This window comes from Tenrec ecaudatus, chromosome 16 (genome assembly GCF_050624435.1).
Source record: "Tenrec ecaudatus isolate mTenEca1 chromosome 16, mTenEca1.hap1, whole genome shotgun sequence".
In the NCBI taxonomy this organism is placed as follows: Eukaryota; Metazoa; Chordata; class Mammalia; order Afrosoricida; family Tenrecidae; genus Tenrec; species Tenrec ecaudatus.
The window spans coordinates 86417723-86439256 of NC_134545.1; positions in this window are offsets into that span (position 1 = coordinate 86417723).

The window sequence follows — 21534 nt, forward strand, 5'->3', positions numbered from 1 at the left end:
CTTGCCTTTAAGTTGAGAAACAATGGCGGCTTCACATTTTGAGATTTTTGCTTTATCAAGATTTCAGTGATTTTGTAACGAAATAAGCTGATTCCTCAAGTTCATCCGGGAGCTCTTCCCCACGTGCCACACCCAGGGGCACCACGCTGAAGGGTGCTCCCTCCACCCACCCCGGCTGTCCCACCAGGTTCTCATGAACCACAGGTAACTACTGAGCATTTGCAATGTGATGGGACGTGCTGGAAGCACGAAATATACACCAGATTGGGAAGATATACTTATTTTTAAAGCACATGGACAATCTCTTGAGTATGTTGACATTGATTACATATTGAAGCGATATTTTGGATAGATTGGCTCGGAGAAATTTTTAGTGTAGCCACTAGGTTATTTAAAATCGCGTGCATCTGAGATTTGTGCCTCCGTTGTCTACTGGACAGTAAGATTGGGAAGGGAAGTAAAAGATGCCTCCCTGAACCCCAAAGTCTAAGTGTATATACCAGATAGGAGGAATTGGGAGGCTTTCTGTTGAATTTTTGTATACCTTTAAGACTCACATTTTGTGGGCAGGACATCTAGCATAGCTAAAGAGACCTGGGGGAGGCTTTACCTCTTATTCTGGTGCTGCAGAAGCATCATATAACAAGGTCAGACCCGAGTCTGGCTTTGCCCTAGAATTACTTTTTGATCTTGGAAAAACAACAACAAAAAAACTCACCTATCTTGGCCTTTTAGTGTTCTCAGCCTGTAGTGGAGCTAATGCCCCAGCCTTACTTTCGAGGGATAAATGAGATGATCCCTGTAAAATGCTTTGAACTCCTCTAAAAAAATTCTCAGTAATAGTTACAGGTCAAATCCTGTTAGTAACAAAAAAAAATCCTTACCTCCCTCTTTCCCCCAGCCCCCCCCCCGAAAAATAAAGCACCATTCAACAAAGGCTTTGTGTAGAAAAAGGTTTCCAAGCTCTAGTCAATGGTATTTGATACATTTCAGTTTAGTTAATTAATTTAGACTGTCTCTTAGATCATTATAAAGAAATATTTATTTATATAGTATAGAAGACTATGAAACATTTGAAGGCTATTAAAACAGAAACCCTGAAAACTGAGGTGAAGGAATGAGTATTTGTCAGTTGTGTTATATTTGTTTACTGTGCACCACTCTGGGAGGAAGAAAGAGAATACATACAGAATATGGTTTTGGCATTTTAGGTTCAGCTTTCTCTGTTCAACAGGTTTTCTTACTGCTTGACTATTTTTTTGTGATTTATATTTTTAAATTATTATTTTATTTTTTAATGATTTTATTGGGGACTCATACAACTCATCACAATCCATATATCCATCCATTGTGTCAAACACATTTGTACATATGTTGCCATCATCATTCTCAAAACTTTTGCTTTCTACTTGAGCCCTTGATATCAGCTCCTCATTTTTCCCCTCCCTCCCCTTCCCCCTCCCTCTCCCATGAACCCTTGATAATTTATAAATTATTATTATTATGTCATATCTTACACTATCCGACGTCTCCCTTCACCCACTTCTCTGCTGTCCATCCCCCAGGGAGGAGGTTATATGTAGATCCTTGTAATCTGTTCCCCCTTTCTCCTTCACCTTCCCTCCACTCTCCTGTGATTGGCTATTTTTAAACTATTTCTTTACAAGTAAGAAAGCCGAGTCATTCTTTCACATTGTACCTAGTTTTAATGTAAGGGCTGGGAGGCACAGAAATTTATTTAACTAATCTAATATAAATCAAGTCAAGATTAAAATCCACAATCATTCAAGTGCAACTTTCGCCAGTCATAAGCATCAATTTGAAGGGAAAGCTGAGAAGAACCTGTGAATGTCTAGACCTGTGCTACCCAACACATGTCTATTGAGCATCTGAAATAAGTCTAGTCCAAATAGGAGTCCTGGTGGCATAGTAGTTACATCTTGGGTTACCAACCATAAGGTCACTGGTTTGAACCCACCAATCACCGTACAGGAGAAAGATGAGGCTTCCTACTCTGGCAAAGATTTACGGCCTCAAAAAACCATAGGGGCAATTCTGTTCTGCCCTATAAGGGTCGCAGTGGGTTTGACTCGATGGCTGTGAGTGAGCATGAAATAGACACCAGGTTTTAAAGATTGACACCCACACAAAAATGTAATATGCCATTAAATTTACTGCTCTTTAGTCGATTCCACCCCTTAGTTACCCTGTGTAGGGTTTCCAAGAGCAGACAGCCTCATCTTTCTCTCTCCATCTCCCAGGCGCAGCTGGTGGGTTTGAACTGGTTGCTTTGCAGTTAGCAGCCCAAGGCCTAACCCACCAACCAGAGTTCTTTAAATAGGCCATCAGTAATCTTATGTTGATAACATTTCGGATGTTGTCATTAGGTGCCATCAAGTTGGCGCTGACTATAAAGGCCCTATCTGTATCCAACAGAATGAAACACTGCCCAGTCCTGGGCCGTCCTCAGCATCCTTATTTTTAAGGCCTATTGTTGTAGCCACCATGTTAGTACTGCTCATCAAGGGGCTTCTTTTTTGCTGACACTCTGCCACGCATGGTGTCTTTTTTCCTGGGACTGACCTCTCATGATAGCATAATGTTTTAGATATTCTGAGCTAAATACAAAACATGTTTTTAATGTATCTACTAGAAAATATTGCCCCATGTTTCCTTCATTGGCAAAGAAATAAAATCATTTAAAAGCATCAAATCCCACTTTTTGGTTCATCGGGTAACTGCTTAAACTAGAATTTATGGGTTAATGAATTACCAAACAAGCCAAAACCCTCACTTTTCAGGGAAGGCAAAAATAAAATGAGAAAGTGGTACAGACCCTATATTATTTTGTGTGAGTGTGTGGTGACATGTAGCCTATTTTAAAAAGTTAGAATTTGTCATCTATCTACATACACACAAATTTTTGGATATAAATCAAATTTGGAAAAACTTCATTATAGGTAAGAAAATTCAATTTATTTTTTGGGATAAGGTGTTAAAAAAATCAGCTGTTGAAAAAATGGATATGGGAGCATGTGGGGTAGGGACCCAATGCCCATCTGTAGACAACTGGACATCCCTTTGCAGAGGGGTAGTGGGGAGGAGACAGGTCACTCAGGGTGCCGTGTAGCATCGATGAAACACACAACTTTCCTCTAGTTCTTAAATGCTTCCTACCCCCGTGCCCCCACCCCACTATCATGATCCCAAATCTATCTTACAAACCTGGTTAGACCAGAGGATGTACAATGGTGCAGATAGGAACTGGAAACAGGGAATCCAGGACAGATGAACCCCTCAGGATCAGTGGTGAGAGTGGCAATACCAGGAGGGTGGAGGGAAGGTGGGGTAGAAAGTGGGGACCAATTACAAGGATCTACATATAACCTCCTTCCTGGAGGATGGACAACAGTAAAACGGGTGAAGGGAGATGTTGGGAAGTATAAGATATGATAAAATAATAATAATTTATAAATTATCAAGGGTTCATGAGGGAGGGGGAAGTGTGGAGGAAGGGAAAAAAATGAAAAATGAGCTGATTCCAAGACCCCAAGTGGAAATCAAATGCTTTGAGAATGATGAGGACAACGAATGTACAAATGTGCTTTACACAATTGATGTATGTATAGATTGTGATAAGAGTTGTGTGAGCCCCCAATAGAGTGATTAAAAAAGAAAAGAAAAGATGGATATGTAATGAAAGGAAATGTTTATCTTCATGGAAGTCCTAAGTAGTATTTTAATATCAAAGAAAATAATTAAGTTAATATGTAGAAAAACAAGAAAGAAGAACGTATTGTGGATTCAGAATATCTTTAAGAAAGTTATCCACTCCCTTGAAGTTAATGCACCCTAATACTAATCCAGGAGTCATAATAAATAAATAATGTTGAGAATGAAGTTTACAGGCACTATCTAGTTTACTTTTGTCTTTATAAAACTTTCTATCAAGACTGGAGGAGGGAACTTTATTAGAGCTTAGATTCTTTTCTTCTTTAAAAAAAAACGTTTTATTGGCACATAATCTACATATCGTGTAATTCAATAGTTCACCATGTAAAGAAGAACTATACAGTCATTACCCCAATCCATTGTAAGACATTTTCTTCTCTCGTACTCACTGTTATCAGCTCCCCATTTCCCTGAAACCTCCCCGTCATACCCCAAGAAACCATGAATCCTGTACTTTTACAGAGGATTGATTGGCCCTCTTTTTTCTAAGGTACTCTGCACAGTTCTTTCATGTTAGTATGCCCATGTATGCATATAACTGTTGACTTGCCATGAGGTTGCCTCAGAGTCAGTTCCTACTGGTTAAGACCTAACGTGTGCAGAACAGAACTGCACAATTGTGTTTTCAGGGCTGATCTTTCTGAAGCAGATCAGTCAGGCCTGCCTTCTGAGGTGCCTCTGACTGGAATCGAATCACCAACCTTTCAGAGAATAGTTGAATCCTCAACTGTCTTTTGGGCCTTTCAGGGACTGGATGGTACATAATGTATGTTAGGATGCTAAAGTGGGCCAGGCCTGCTGTGTTCTGGGCATCCTTACAAACATTAAGTAGCAGGATCTCAGGCAAGGAACCTGTTCCCACAACCAGTACACCAGAGCCCAACAGCCCATCGCTTGAGCTTGCAGGGCCCTAATCTTTAACTGGAGGACGAGGTATAGTTAACAGGGGAATTGTTCTGAATGAATGAAAGAAAGAATATTTGTGAATTACAGTTTTCAAAACATTGCCTCAGATGCATTCCATTCTTAAATGCAAAGTTAGCACTTCCTGTACGTCAGTTGATCAACTCAATGACAACAGGTTTGGTTTTTGGTCTATCGGTCACTACTCTAAAAGCTTTCCGTATATCATCTCACTCTTCCATTGAATTCTGGGAAGAAAATGCCCCCCTCCCTTTTCCCCCGTAGATGGAACCGAAGCCTGTCAGCACATGGTTATTATGTGGCAGAGCAGGTATCAAATCCAGATCCAAAGTGTGAATGCAGAACACAACTTCACCGTAAAATCCAAACCCAATCCATGGCTCTCGATTCCGACGTGTAGAGATACCATATGACTGTGTAGAACTGCTCTCTAGGATTTCTGAGACTGTAAATCTTGAGGGGAGCAACAGCCGTGTCTTTGTCCCCAAAGATCAGCTGGGAGTTTTGACCTTTCCCGGAGAAGCCCAATGCCTAAACCACTGTGCAGCCAGGTCTCCTTATGCCTTCACATACACAGCAGAAAATGGAATAAGTCTTTGCATTCAGCGTCTTTTCAAATCCCTTACATACAACAAGGACACCCATTATATACCTTGCTTCTGACCACCAAGCAGTTTTAATCTATACAAGCTACTTCTGAAAGTAGCCCCTGTTCTTGTCTTAACTACTGTTAAGAGCTTATTGTTGTGAACCCTAAACCTCTTAATGCTTTTCATAATCTTTTTTGTCAAACTAAAGGAATTTGTGGCACTGTTACTTAGGCATTGGGCTGCTAACCACAAGCTCAACAGTTCAAAACCCACAGCTGCTGAGGGAGAAAGATGAGACTACCTACCAGCCCTCCATAAAGATTTACCATCTCAAAATCTTACATAGGGTCATTTTAAATCAGAAGCAACTTGTTGGCACTGGGGTTTTTTGGTTTGTTTTTTAATATCACAAAAGAACATTTAATGAAAGTTTATTCATTCCTTTGTTTTGCTTCAGTGTCACTTCTGTTAAAGTTAAATAACTGTGTGTATGCTATGTATAACATGAGCCTTTTCTGTACACCTATTTGTATGCAGAGTGGGAGGATGCTAATAACGGCTATACCTAGCCGATAGAATTTTTGAATTTTACTTTGTACTTTTCTGTGTTACTTGATGTTTTAGAATGAAAAGTATGTACCTTTATACCAGTAATAAAGCATTTCAAAAAGGAAAAAAAAGTTATTATGATTCCAAACACCATGCAGTGAGAAAGCTAGAGGTTTACTGTTAGATCCCTGCCAGAGTTCTCATCTAGCTGCCCAACGTCCTGCAAACCTCATTTGTTCAACTGAGAATGTGCATCATGGAGTAGCCAAAGAAAGGGCAAATTAGGGTATTAGAAAGAAGAAATGAAGAAGCCTTACAGTGTGTGCTGGCTCTATATACACTTGAGCCTCTCATAAGCAAAAGGGTAGAGTCTAAGGCGTTTTCAGGAATCCTCTCTCAGGTTGGTAGTTTATATTTTGAATTCCCGTTGGAAACACCATCACACTCTGTCCTTTTGATATGGATCCACCTACTTTGCCATTTTCAAAGATAAGATGTTTTACTTCATGTAAAGCAAATCCTGCTAACAAAAACTTTGTGCAGAAAAAAGACTGGAAGGAAATATTATGAAATACTTCTGACAGGTGGAGTTAGTTATAGGGAGAACTTTTGCTGCTGCTTTATACCTTTCAACATTCTCTGTTTTTTTGTAGTGAGCATGTCTGGTCTTCTGGGTTTTTTGTTGTGAAAGAACAAGAGGAAGAAGTATTAGCAACTAAATGTAATTGAATTGAGTTTGTTCACTTTGGAGTTTTAAAAGTTCATTTTACAATTCTACCATGGAGAGTTCTAAATAATAAATGTAGGTAATTTCACTCTCAAAGAGATGGAGCCTAACTCTCTGCTCCTTAAACCAGGGCTGCAAACAGTGATTCTCTTCAAGTGTGCCACAAGCCTTATGCATGTGATTGAATGACTAAAATGTATGATCTGTGCATTGTACTTCAGTGAAATTGTTAAAAATAAACTTTTTTTAGTGTGAACAAACATGACCTCAGACATGAGCACAGTCAACATTAACAGTGGTGCATTGTGTTGCTCGTATGCACCACTGACAGGATGTGATGAAAATGAGATGTAACTGCTGATCTTCTCCCCAGCACCCATAACCCAGTTCTAATGATGAGAAAAGCATCAGGCAAATCTCAACTGAGGGTTGTTCTACCACGAATCTGTGTCAGTCTGGGTACTTCAGAGAAACAAATCCACAGAAGCTCATGCATAAGAGAGAGTTTCATATAAAGGTTAAGTGTGCATCAAGAAAACATCCCAACCCAGTGCTGCCCAAGCCCACAATCCAACATTAACCCCTATGTCCGACACCAATCCACAGTCCTCCATCTCACAAAACAGATGCAATGATGCCGACTGCAGGAAAGCCGAGTCAGTGAATGTGTAAGCATCTCAGCACTGGCAGGGGTCTCCACACAGGTGCTCCAGCACCCAGGGCTGCATCAGGGTAGGTCCATGTGGCTTCTCCTTGGGGATGTCTTGCAGGAAGTGAGCCTTGCCAGCTGAATCAGGGAACTGGCTAAGGCGGCTGTACCCTGGTCCGACCATCACAAAGCAAGAGACCTGAGAACTCAAAAGGTGAGGCTCACCGAGCCATTTATCCCTCCCTTCCATTAACCCCACATGTATTTATCAGCCAGGTTGGCCCAATAAACTAACTCACTGACTAATACTCCTCAAACAATCAACAATCAAGGTCCTCAAAAACCAGGTAAGTCTGAAAAACAATCACAGGCCAGAAGAGACAAGTGAAATGATGACTAAATGTATCCTGAGAGAACCTGGAAAAGGAAAAACACAGATTTCTTAAAAGGTCAGGAGATCTGGATAAAGTATGAATTTTAATGAATAATAATGTGTCAATTTGGTTCACTGAATGTAGCAAACGACCAGATGGTAGTAATGGGGGAAACTGGCTGTGATGTATATGCAAACTCCATGTGATCTTCCTAATTTTTCTACAGATCTAAAATGTTGTTAAAAAAAAGGTTTAAAAAATAATTTTAATCTTTTGTGATTATGATTATACGCACATGAAAGCATTGTTTCCATGGGGGGGGCAGTTTATTGTGAATTGGGCAAAGATTTACAGAGCAGCTCATCAGTTTACATTCATACACATTCAGTTTCATCTCATCCATTTCAATCCCTTCAATGTAACATCACCCTTCCCACCTCCTCCCTGATTCTCCATCTCCAGTCCTTCTTTCCTACCCCTTTTGAACCTGTCATTATTATTATTAATCATTTTCTTGGGGGGCTCTTACAAATCTTATAACAATCCATCATTCAATTGTATTAAACACACTTGTACATATGTTGCCATCAACATTCCCAAAACATTTTCTTTCTACCTAAGCCCTTGGTATGGGCAACTCTTTTTCCCCTCCCCCATGTTCCCACCCTCGTGGATCCTTGATCACCTATATATTATTGTTGTTATTTCATGTCTTACACTGTCCATTGTCTCCCTTCAGCCACATTTCTGTTATTCGTTCCCCTTGAGGGTGGACTATATAGCCAACTTTGTGATGGGTTCCCCCTTTCTCCCCTTTCCCCAACGCTAACCCCCTATCCCCCTACCCTCAGGATATTGCTAATCCCACTATTGTTCTGAGGGTTTGATCTGTCCTGAATTCCATGTGTCAAAAGCTCAAATCTTAAAAAATAATTTTAAAAAAACTCAAATCTGTACCAATGTGTATAGTCTAGTCTAGCCGGATTTGTAAGGTAGAACTGGGTCATGGTAGTTGGGGGTGGTGGGAAGCATTCAGGAACTAGGGGATTGATGTGTGTTTCATTGGCGCTATACTACTCCCTGGTTGAATTGTCCCTCCATTGTAACTCTTCTGTGGGAGGACGTCCAATTGTCTACAGATGGGCTTTGGGTCTCCACTCCAACTCACCTCTTTCAGATCGATATGTTTGTTTTGAATCTTTTGATATCTGATCCTGTCAACACCTCATGATCTCACAGGCTGGTGTGCTTCTTCCATGTGAGTTTATTTGCTTCCATACTAGATGGCTGTTTGTTTAACTTCAAGCCTTTAAGACCCAAGCGCTATATCTTTTGATAGCCAAAGACCATTCCCTTTCTTTTTTTTTTTTTTTACATTTTATTAGGGGCTCATACAACTCTTATCACAATCCATACATATACATACATCAATTGTATAAAGCACATTCGTACATTCTTTGCCCTAATCATTCTCAAAGCATTTGCTCTCCACTTAAGCCCTTTGCATCAGGTCCTCCTTTTTTTTCCCTCCCTCCCCGCTCCCCCCTCCCTCATAAGCCCCTGATAATTTATAGATTGTTATTTTATCATATCTTTCCCTATCCGGAGTCTCCCCTCCCCCCCCTTCTCTGCCGTCCATCTCCCAAGGAGGAGGTCACATGTGGATCCTTGTAATCGGTTCCCCCTTTCCAACCCACTCACCCTCCATTCTCCCAGCATCGCCCCTCACACCCCTGGTCCTGAAGGTATCGTCCACCCTGGATTCCCTGTGCCTCCAGCTCCCATACGCACCAGTGTACAACCTGTGCCCTATCCAGTCCTGCAAGGTAGAATTCGGATCATGGTAGTTGGGGGGAGGAAGCATCCAGGATCTGGGGGAAAACTGTGTTCTTCATCAGTACTACATCACACCCTGACTGACCCATCTCCTCTCCTAAACCCCTCTAAGAGGGAATCTTCAGTGGTCGACACTTGGGCCTTGGGTCTCCACTCTGCACTTCCCCCTTCATTCACAATGGTATATATATATTCTTTTTTTTTTTTTTTGCATGATGCCTTATACCTGGTCCCTTTGGCACCTCGTGATCACACAGGCTGGTGTGCTTCTTCCATGTGGGCTTTATTGCTTCTGAGCTAGATGGCTGCTTGTTGACCATCCACTTTCTTTGCCACAATTGCTTATGTACCCATTTTGTCTTCAGCAATTGTGCCAGGAAGGTGAGTATAAAAGAGTGCCGGATTATTAGAACAAAGTGTTCTTCTGTTTAGGGAGGCCTTGAGTAGAGGCCCAAAGTCTTTCTACTATCTTAATACTTAACTTATAAATATAAGCACATTGCCTCTATCCTTTCCATTATAAATTAGTATATTTGTATATATACATGCCTATAGCTAGACCTCTATAAAAAGCGTTTGCCTCCTGCTTCTTTCCTCTATTTTCTTTTGCCTTCCTCCTGTCCCACTATCATGCTCACCCTCCATTTTGTTCTCAGTAATTCCTCTTGGATACATGATACTTGATCAGACCCTATCAAGCATTATACCCCCTCCTCACCATCAATTTTATATCTCTTGTTGTTCCCTCATCGCTGAGTTTGTTGGCTCTCCACTCTCCCTCCCCACCCCATCCTCTCATTGTTTTCTCCTTGGGATTGTTTGTCCTATTTATTTTATATAGATATACATAGGGCAAAAAATACAACAACCAACTGATAATTCCAGGTCTGCCTGCTGACCCTTAGGTGTTTTCCAATCGGTTCTAATGAGATGCCAAGCCCTGTCCTTAAGTCAAAAGTCTATTCTCAGGATTCCTCGGGGACTTGGTTACTTTGCTCTTCTTACTGCCCTATTATACTCCCTTCTCGTTTCACCCCGCTGTGCATGGAGCAGACCAGGCACACGTTCTGCACAGTGTCTCCAATGTTGTCCCCCATTGCGCTATGGGTCAGTGATGGAATGTCATGTTGCATGGTGGGGACAGTTTTATGGTCTTTTCTGTGCATTAACTGCTGTGATCAGGGATGTCATCCCCAGGACTTGGTGGGACATAATGAGGTTACTCTCTCTCTCTCTCTCTCTCTCTCTCTCTCTCTCTCTCTCTCTCTCTCTCTCTCCCCTTCCCTCCCTTTCTCCCCTTAGTTTGCACCCATGTGGTCTGGACACACCCACCACTCTCCCCAAGCTATATCTTCAGTGCTCTCTGTATTACATTCTTCTGGGGAAGGGTTCAACATAGCTCAGCTTGGTTGAACTTGTCCTTGAGTAAATGCTGCCCCTTGATCCCAAATAGTAGATTATTCTATGTATACACCAGTACTGTTATTCTCTTAGTGACCTATTTAATGTGTACTGAAAATTGAGCCACTGGGGTGATTTTAGTTCCAGACCTGGATGGTGACCAAGGACCCTAGTCTCAGGGGTTCCACTGATCTCTAACCAGCAAGCCTGGTTTCTTCATGATTTTGCGTTTTTTCCACATCTTTCTCCCACTTTCCAGCACCTCCAAATAGGTGCACTTGGAGAACACTTGGTAGTGGTAGCCAGGGACCATCGAGTTTGTTTGAACTCGGGGTCCTGGAGACTGACGTTCATGTGAGCTATTAGTCCATTGGACTAATTGTATCCATGTCTGTCTGATTTTCATCACACTTCTTTCCTCCTGACAGGAAGACACCAATAGTTACACCTTAGGTGGCTGCTCACAACGAAAGCGTTGTTTCTTGAATTTTTTGGAAATAATATTATGGAACTTTATCCTGTCACTCCAGATGCAAAGTAAAAATATGCCCATAAAATATCTTTAGCAAAAGTAATTCTTAAGATTTTTAATCGTTCAAGCTAGCAGCTATAGTAGGAAGATGCACTTTCCAAAGGATCAGATAACAACATTTCAAAAGTGTTCTAACTTTACAAATGTAAAAAAAAACACCTTTCTGATCACAAAATTTTAGATAAATGTTATGTGTTGACAGAGAATACACACTCACAAAAACAACAACAAAAAAGTGAGTCAAAAAGTATTGCTGGGGGGCAGGTGTCAGTCCATACATATAACAGCCTTATTCCAAGCAAAATAACACACTGATATAGAAAGGATTTGGGGGGGTAGGGCATCTGTATTACTGAAACATGGAGGAATTTTTCCTTCACTACGATGCACCTGCTCATTGTTTGAGAGTAGCAAAGCTGTCCAGCAGGAATTCATTGGGAAACCTGATCACATCCACCCAATTGTCCTAATCTTGTCCCTTCAGACTCCTCTTTGTTCCCCAAACTCAAAATAATTTTCAAATTCTTGAAAAAGAATCTGACCTGAGTCCCATGAGGCTGCCGAAATTGTCATTTCGACTGGTGTGAATGGAAAAGCCTAGACTCCTTCAGGGAAGGGTTTTCACTGTCATGGAGTCAATTCTGACTCAGAACGATCCATACGGTGCAGTAAAACTGTCCCTGTGGATTTCTGAAGCTGTAAATCCTATGGGAGTAGAAAGCTTCATTTTTATCCTGTGGAATGGCTGGTGGCTTTGAACTGCTAACCTTAGAGAGATGGAAACACCACCTTCGGAATGGCATAGACCTAGCTGGAAGATATATAAAAAACCAATAGCTTCACATTGTCATAGTTTTTTTTTGTCATAGTTTTGATGTGTACCAAAATAAATTCATTCTCACTATAAAAAGTCTGCCTGAACAAGTTCTATTTTGAAAACTAAGAAACCTAAGGCACCAGTTTGAATCCCCATCAGAAAGCAACATGAATTCTGCTAAAATTGACATGTGAACAGCATTGAATTTATGATACAGTTGGTTTGAAAGGAAAAATTAATTTTGTCTGTGGCCTAATTGAAAAGGACCAACAATTTAACAGCAGATCAATAGTCGACAGCATAAACATCTCAATTGATTCAGTTCACACAATTTTGAGTGAAAAATGAAAGCTGAGCAAACTTTCTGCTCAATCGTGCCAAAACTGTTGCACCAGACAAGAGCAGGACTTTCGATGGAAATCCTTAAACAAGTGGGTTCAAGATGCCGATACATTTCTTAAAAAAAAACTGTAACATGAGATGAACACGACTTGGCTAATATTACCCTGAAGACAAAGGACAATCTAAGCAATGGCTACCAAGTGGTTAAAGTGGTTTAGTCAAAGCAAAAGTCGACGGGTCAAGAGCCAAGGTCATAGCATCGCTTTTTAAGATGCTCGGTATTTGCTAGAGGGCCCAAGAACAATAACATCTGCTTATTATGAGAGTGTTCAAGAGAGTTACCCAAACCTTTAGCAGAAATATGGTGGGGAATCTGCACCAGAGAGTTCTGCTCCACCATGACCACGCTCCTGCTCGTTCCTCTCACCAAACAGGGAAATTTTGCGAGGGTTTCAATGGGCAGTCGTTAGGCATCCTCCTGATTGGGCTCCTTCTGATTTCCTTATGGGTTCCATTCTGAAAAAACCTTTAAAGGGCATGTTCCTTTTCCTACAGCCAGTGATGTACAAAAGACTGGATGAACACAGCTACACTCCCAGGAACTTCCATTCTTCAGGGTTAGGCCAACTGGCTGGTATCATTCCTTACAGAAGTGTCTTGAACTTGATGGAGCTTGTGTCGAGAAATAAAGTTTATATTTTTCATCTTGTAATACCCTTTTCTTTGCCTTTTTGAAGTCATCTCAGATATATACTTGTATTCGTTCTAGAGGCTCGGCGGTTGGCCTATGTGCTGAGAGGTTTGAACAGATTGGCAGTTTGCGCCTACCAACCACTCTGTGGAAAGAGGGTATGACACATCGGTTTCCCTAAAGATCACTGCTTTACACTCTGTGTGGCAGCTTATAATATAGGCTTGCTACGAGTCAGAGTTGAGTCAATAGTAATGAGTTGTTGTTCTTTAATCTTAATATAGATATTAGGTAAGTAAGCACACACATATAGACACAAAATTTAAGGATCAGGTTATGCAATGGAAAAGGCAGCAGGGATGGGCAGAATAGAAATATCAAATGTAACTTGGGGTGGAGCTGAGGAGCAGATTCCCAGATGTGCCAACCAGTAATGTTATTGTGGTCCGTTTCCAATGGACTTCATATCAATGGGTCATGTTCAAAGAGATTTTGAACAAAACATAGAACACACCATCAGCATTAGAATTTAAAGTAAATCCCTGGACTGCCACAGTGCATTGGAATTTCAGTGTGACGTTTTAGATCTCTGTCACTTGGAAGACCAGAGTCATTTGTCAGCAGAAAGAGAGGGCCCAGTTCAAAGACAGCAGGAATCACAGCATTTTGTGAATTTTTCACAAGCACTTGGTGATTTTTTTTAACATGGCTTTCAGATTCTACTTCTTTACAAAGGACATAACAAATAGATAGGAGCCTGTGGGTGCTACAGTTAAGCACTCACAGACTAGCCAAAATGGTTGGCAGTTGACCCCCATGCACCTTGAAAGAAAGGCGGGGAAATCTGCCTCCAGAAGACCACAGCCAGAGAGAACCCTGCGGACCTGGCCTCCTCTGGACTTAGGGTCACCAAGAGCCGGAACCAGCTGCCACTTGCCACCAAGCACCACCACCACCACTGAGACAGGAGATGTGAACTCTGACCTTAGGCAGTCTGCTCCAAGTGAAAACTCAGTTCCAGAAATAAACTAAAATATGTTCTTACTCATCTTTAGTTCTTCCAGGAAAAAACAACAACATTCGTTTGAGGCATTCATGATACTCAATGAAACCACAGGATACATTTTTTTTAAAAAAATCTAAGTTCTGAGTCTTGGTAAAAAAAACATGATAAACACAAAAGACAACTTTCTGGTGTATCATTCAATTATTTTGAACAGATGGTGCATTGTATTTAGTTGTTAAATATAAGCACAAATTTGGATGTGAAAGGAAGGCGGATAGGTCTGATTTGCTTTTCATTATTATTTTTATTGTTAAAAATTATACACTGCGCAGCCCAACTAAATAAAAGGCAATATCTATCATGGCCTTTGGATCAAAATGTAACTTATTTTGAGAAACGATGTCACTGCTTCTGAAAAATCATATTATTCCATATTAAGGGTTTCCCCATCCACACACCCCTTTCTTATGGAAGTCATTTTCAAATACAAATAGATGAATGAGAAAAATTCCCTGTGCTTAAAATCCACCATGGAGAGAAAAGCAGGAAGAAGCCCAAGCAAGTCCCTGGGGATTTTCCCAGGGTCAGTAGATTGACCTGGAAACAAGGAGCGCGCTTGCAAGGCAAGCGCTGGTCAGAGAAGTGTCCGCCCCGTGGGGCTTGGCTAGACCACCTGTCCTAGCACAGGACAATGGCCACGGGACCACCAACTCTGTTACTTCAAGTCAACACCAGCTCTCCATCACAACAGATGGCAAGTTTTCCACTAAAAGAGTTCTCCCAGAAAAGAGTGAGCCAAAAGAAGCTAGCATTCACACCTGCAACCGAACCTCATAAATGAAGGGTGAAATGGACAGATTAAAATCTGACGCTGACGCTGAAGTCAGCATCTGACTTCACTCTGGTAACAGAACCAAACCAGAATCCCGGAGATTCCAGTTCTTGGCCAGACAGAATTGAAACTTCAAATCCTTACTTGGCAAGGATGTATTTGCTATGGCGCCACCAAGACGTGGGAGAACTTTCCCCAGGTGCTCTTGCATTCCTAGGCATGGCCCAGCTCAGGGACACCTTAGGACATGGAATCAATAACGAGCGTCGGAAGCTCACCCTCTATCATTCAGCAGCAGCCGAGGAACCATACTGTTCAAATCCCACTGCTTGCCTAACTCTGCCAAAGAGTTGAGGTCAAGCAGAAGTGCCAGTTTTCCTGATTGGAATCCTTAGTTGTGTATAAGATAGTCTGTTGGCTTGAGGTTTAACTGAAGGTGTATAAAACCATAAGACAATATTTCGTAGAATTTTGTAGGACGAAGAGGACTGGCTAAGCGGGTTATGTGTTGGCTCCTAACAGCAAGGCCAGAAGTTGCAACCAGCAGGTGTCCCGAGGCAGAAAGAGAAGGCCTTGTACTCCTATAAAAGGTTACAATGTTAGAAACCCACAGGTCAGCTCTGTTCTGTCCTCTAGGGTCCCATAGCGCCGCCATGGATAGGAGTGCAGTGGATGGCAGTGAGTTTGGTTTTGTTAAAAGGAAACCTTCAACTCAATATCTTAATCCACCTAGGAAGTCAATAAACCAAAATGTTAACATTCACCAGCTAGGTCATGACACAATCTAGGTAAGCTTCATGAGTGCAATGGCAGTTATCAAGGAAGTAATTAAAAGTCTTGACACCATTCAAATTCCATAATACATATTTTTTTTAAATTGACCCATATGACTTTTGGTAATTTAGAAAAGTTTGAAATCCTTTAGAAAATGAAAATGAACAGATTGTTCAAGAACCTCCCACGTTACAATTAAAATACCTATTCCACCATCTTCATGGACATAACCCATGAGAAGCCAAGCCACTGGCAGAAGACAAGTGTTTGGAAGAGGAGCTGCCCAACTGTTCCATTAACCTGTGAAAAATCCCTGCAACAGAACGATAAGCAAGAGTTTAGAAGAATGAGGAAGATCATATGCACTGCTATGGAAACCCATACTAAGCACCAAGTGTGTGGTGTGTTGCCTTTGGTGAGAGTACAATGTGATTTGAGTGCTTTGCTTTGTATTTGCCAAGTATCTCTGGGAAGAGACACAAAACCTGGTACCTGCATTTGCCTTTCAAGGAGTAGAACTGGATAAATGGAGGACAGAATTTCCTTTACCTTTTTAGACCATTTTATGCCTTTCAGTTTTCTTTAATATTAACAACTTACATGTTTACCTATCAACAGCTCCAAGAAATGGAACTCTCTTAAAATGTGAAAGCATTCTTTAGCATGGTTTGAGTAAATGCCAAAGACCATTCAAACAAACAAACAAGCAAAAGGAATTACCGTGATTTCGCAATAGAAAAAAAATAATTTGCGAAATAAAGCTTGAGCATACTTAAACATTGCAGTCAAGCAGATAGATAAATATTCAAATGAACTCCATCAGATGCAGAAATCAGTAAAAGAATTTCTATTTCTTTAAACCTTCACACACACACGCGCGCGCACACACACACACACACACACACCTCCAAAACACACGCACGCACATAGAGAGACATGCATTGAAAGCAGCCTGAGAAAAGAGATCAACTGAGAAAATTCGGGCCTTTTCTAGCTATTTCCTTTTTAGAGGTCATTCTTTGCATTTTTACTGTCTTAAGTTTACCTCTTCAAGTTACAGCAATGCAGGGTGTGCTGTCTTTCTTTTTTACTTTTGTTTCCAACCAAATCTTTTGTGCATTTGTGGAATTTAAGCCTCCTCAGTTACCGATACTTATCTGTAACACCATTGCTTTGAGGGATTAGGGCAGGTTTCTTGTAATTCACTTAGATCAAGAGTTATCTGAGTTGAGAAGAATATCCTATTTGAGTTGGTGATGGGGAATCTTTTTTTTGCCCCCCCCCTCCTATTTTTATTTTATTTATTTATTTTTTTGATCTTGAGTTGTTTTGATTACCCCTGAGAGCAGTAATCTCCAGCAAGTGATATTTTTAAAAGGCCCCAAACACACCACAAAACATTCCAAGTGATTTTAACTGCTGAATGAGGTTGGGCTACCTGAGTGATTCTCTCTCTCTCTTCTCTTCTTTGGCAGAAAGGATTAGAAACCTCCACAGAACTTGCTCTCTATTAAAGTGGAGTGGTGTGCATTCATCGGCAAGAGGTGAATTGTTTTCAGATTACATGCGAAAGAGTGTGTGTGTGTTTCTTTCCCACATCAAAGACTTGGATGGAAGCAGTTCTGAGTATTGCCAGGGATGCAAGAATTGGTGCTAAAGTGATTAACAAAATTGCTTTCTTGCAAAAGAAGCACAAAACATTACCTAGGGATTAGAGGAGGAGAGGGCAAGATTAAAGGTGATGTTGAATTTTTGATGGAATATCTTATCCATCTTTTTCAAATCATGCTTCAAGGATTCTGTGGCCCCTCCTTAAGAAAACCTGAACAAATCAAAGTCTTGCTTTCTCAAGTTTTGTACACAAGGGTGCTGACAAGGTAAAATTAAAGCTATGAAAATAAACTGCTATCACCACGTGGTCTCTATAGATCTTTATCTCACACTACGAAACATTTGCATGTATTTTATTCAGCCCACAGTACAAACTTCATTGACCAAAGTCTTTTTCATTTGTAATCGGTTTGTATGCCCACCTGTTAGGCTTACATGATAGCATGCTATAGAATATCTGCGGTTGTTACTGTTGTTTTGTTTTCGTAAATCTTGGCTTGATCAGTCTAGCATCCCTTTGTAAATGTATCATTCATAGTCAAAGCCTTCATCTAGCCTAAATGTTAAAAAGCCCATAGAACCTACATGCTAAACAGTACGAGAGAGATCAGTCAGCCAGCCTCACAACTGATCGTTTAAGAAATTATTTTAAGGAGGTTCTCTACAATTCCTATGACATCCTCTGTTCGTCTGCCTTTTCTTTTCTATCTCCTTCAAAAGCCTAATGCAATCCTCACTTCTTTCCAAAAAATCCTCCTGTGTTTAGTATTGCAGTCAGAGCCAGGTAGAAACAGCCAAGACCTCTCCTTCATTTCCTCCTTCAAAACATTAGCTCCAAAAAAGGAATCGATGCATATGGGACTGTACATGGTGTTTGTGTGTGTGTGTGTAGATGTAAAAAACAAAGTTCAGTGAAATATGTCCAGTATGATGCTATTGTTGTAAAGTACCGTTGAATCTACAGTACTATACCATTATAGTTCAGTATGATACAATTAATATTTTTAAATTGAACACCCAGAACAGTATCATAATTCTTTGAGTATCATATCTACGTATGTAAAAGTACCACCACCACCACCCCCCACACACACAGTAACACTTCAAACTCAGGTAGTAGCTGCTTCTGGGAAGGAAGACGGGGTAGAGGAGTAATGGTGAAAGGGAATTGTAGCTATCCCCTCTTCCAAATGTGTATTTCTTCTAAAAGGGTGGAAAAAAACCAGTAAGCTGCCTCATTTTGGCACAGTTACGGGAATGTGAAGTGTGTCATTGAAATTCTTGTCTAAAAAGCACAACAGACGTTTGAGATCTTGTCTTTGTCCTTGTAAATTGTTCTCTATCGTAATGTACAGATTTTTTTCTTTTTGTCATGACTGGTTATGTCTCGCTTTCTTTAGAACAGCATAATCTCTTTCAACTATTAAAAAATTCAGAGCACTTGTTAACTCCCCTTTCCCCCAAGTAGCATTATCCTCGTAAATGAGGTACTGCGGGCTAGCACTTTACCTTGGTGCATGCCCTGGTAAAGAACAAGACACGCTAAGATTCCGCAGTAAAAAGCATAAAGAAATGAGTAAAGAAATAAAGCTCTTCCTCTACCCCAAACGCCACAGTTTGTGGCCATTTGCATGTGGAAACACTGTTTCCAGTAGCTGCCTCGCTGACTCCTGCGCTGTCAGGAAACGTGTTTAGAACGATCATTTTTATCTGTCTTTCCCTTGGGGTCCCGTAAGGTCACTGGACATAAGATAGCTGTGAAATTTGACATTGTTCCAATTTAAATGCTTTACCCCAACAAGTGCAAGACTGTGGGCGCTTCGGTGTGGGGATTGCCACGGCCAGGCTGCTTCTGAGACTCGCCAGCCAGGCTTCAAAGCCGGCCACCCTTGATCTGACTAAAGAATGTTTTTGAATTCTATGTCCATCTAGTGGTTGCCTGCAAAGATCGACTTGGCTTTTTCTTTCTTCCTTTTCTTTCACACTTGATCAGGGAGATTCTGTTTGTGATGGGGCCTTGCCCCCCTTGGGCTTTAATTCTTTCGCAGGTGGTTTCAAAGTGTCTATCCTTAGCCACGGCTTTCTAGAAACAAGCAGGAATTCCTGAACCCACGTTACTGATGACTTGCCTCACAGGGCAATTCCCAGCACTTTGAAAATCGACTGTTTTGTGGACAGTGGGGTACAGTTTTGGGGGTTTGGTTTGGTTTTGATGTGGCTTTTTCCCCCTTCTTCTTTTTCCTTCACAGATGAGATTAGAGGCTTGAGGGGAGACTGAAAAGGGGAGGGGGTTCTTTTTTAAAACCAAAGAGACTGTGTTGTAACCGATTTCAACAAATGCAAGAACTTCCCTTATTTTCCACTTAGTTGCACCTTTGATTAAGAGAGATACGGCAGCAAGTAGAAGGTGCTGGGCGTGGCCTCATTTCCTCATTAACTCCAACAGCTTGCGAACCCCACGTGTGCGATTAGCAGTTAAAGACCGGGTGGTGACAAGACCTCTTGTTGTATGGGCAAGGGATGAAATCAGCCTCACAGTTGGTGGTTCAAACCCACCCGTCACTCCATCACTCTGAGGGAGACAGATAAAGGCTGTTTACATAAAGATGTTTGGTCTCAGGAACTCTAAGACAAACAGCTCTACTCGTTCCTATAAAGTCGCTCTGAGTCAGAATTGGCTCGATGGCTGGTGGATTTAAGAATTGTGGCGTGCCATGATTGGTGGCTGAGGTACCGATCTTCTCACCTCCTCCCCTCTGTGCGCTGAAAATCTCTCGCCTAGATCCTGTAGTTTGAGATCTTAGAAGACTTGGGATTCGATCTCTTCCCTGTAGCAGTTGTTAGTCTGCTTGCGTTTTCAGATGGGTCCTGAACACTGCGGAGCCGACGGATCCGTACAGCTCTGCACAGTCAGGGGAAGAGATGGGAACGGATGGCGCCTGTTATCACTTAGTTCCAACACACCACAGGGAAAGGGCATGTGTGCGCGTGGGCCACGTTGGCCTCTGGGAAGATGGGAGCGCACACCGAATTCCTACCTGAAAGTCACTGCTTTTGTTCCAGCTCAAATGAAAATAGCAGATGTCTGTGGTGCTTCAACTTTTCCCTTTTCCAATGCAATGTAATTGAGTAGATTCGATCTAGAAAACGTAAATTGTGTGCGTGCAGCATGATTTGTAATAGCGACAAATGCAGAAATACAAAAACCTGTATGTAGCGTAAATAAGCTACCTAAATGTCTATCAGTGGAGGCCTGACCAAAAATATATATGTATATTACATGTAATAAACATATAATATAGTCATACTAGGAAACAATATGTAAGCATGAAAACCAGTGAGAGAAAAAAAGTAGCATGGAAATGGATCAAATTTTTGTTTAGTGGAATATAAACAAGTTGCAAATTGTTATTACAAAAATGATAGTGATGAAGCAATGCTATATGATTTTAATGGGTTCAGAAATGGTCTGTGTGTGGGTATGTACTTTACCACACTTGGCAAAGTAGAGGGGCAACAAAAAGAGGCAGGTCCTCAAGGAGCTGGAGGACACAGTGGCTACAGCCATGGGCTCAAGCACAGAAACAACTGTGAGGGTGGCGCAGGAGTGGGCAGGGTTTGGTTCTGTTGTGCACAGGGTCACCATGGATCGGAACCGACTCGATGGCACCTGACACCACCAACAACAAAAGTGTATAATTGAGCAAGGTGCTCTTTAGGTTAGGGACTCTAATTTTATCTGTAAGATTTTACTTTTACAACGAGAATATATTTATATATCGATATAATCTTTACATCATGTAAAAAATAATTTTGAAAGATTTAAAAATACAGATAGAAGGGAAAGTAACTAACCTATAATCTACTATCCAGCCTTCTATATAAACCAAATTCACTGCTATCAAGTCAGTGTTGACTCATTATGGGCTACAGGTTAGTGACCCCTGCGGGTTTCTGAGATTATGTTGACAAGAGTAGAAAGCCCAGTCTTTCTCCCCGGAGCTGATGGTGGCTTCAAACTGCCGACCATGAAAGTTGTAGCCCAACACATAACCCCCACACCACCAGGACTCCTAGCCTTCTAGACCTTTGTAAAAATACTTTTAAAAATTAACCTTAGCTCTAACTTAATATAACTAGCAATTTT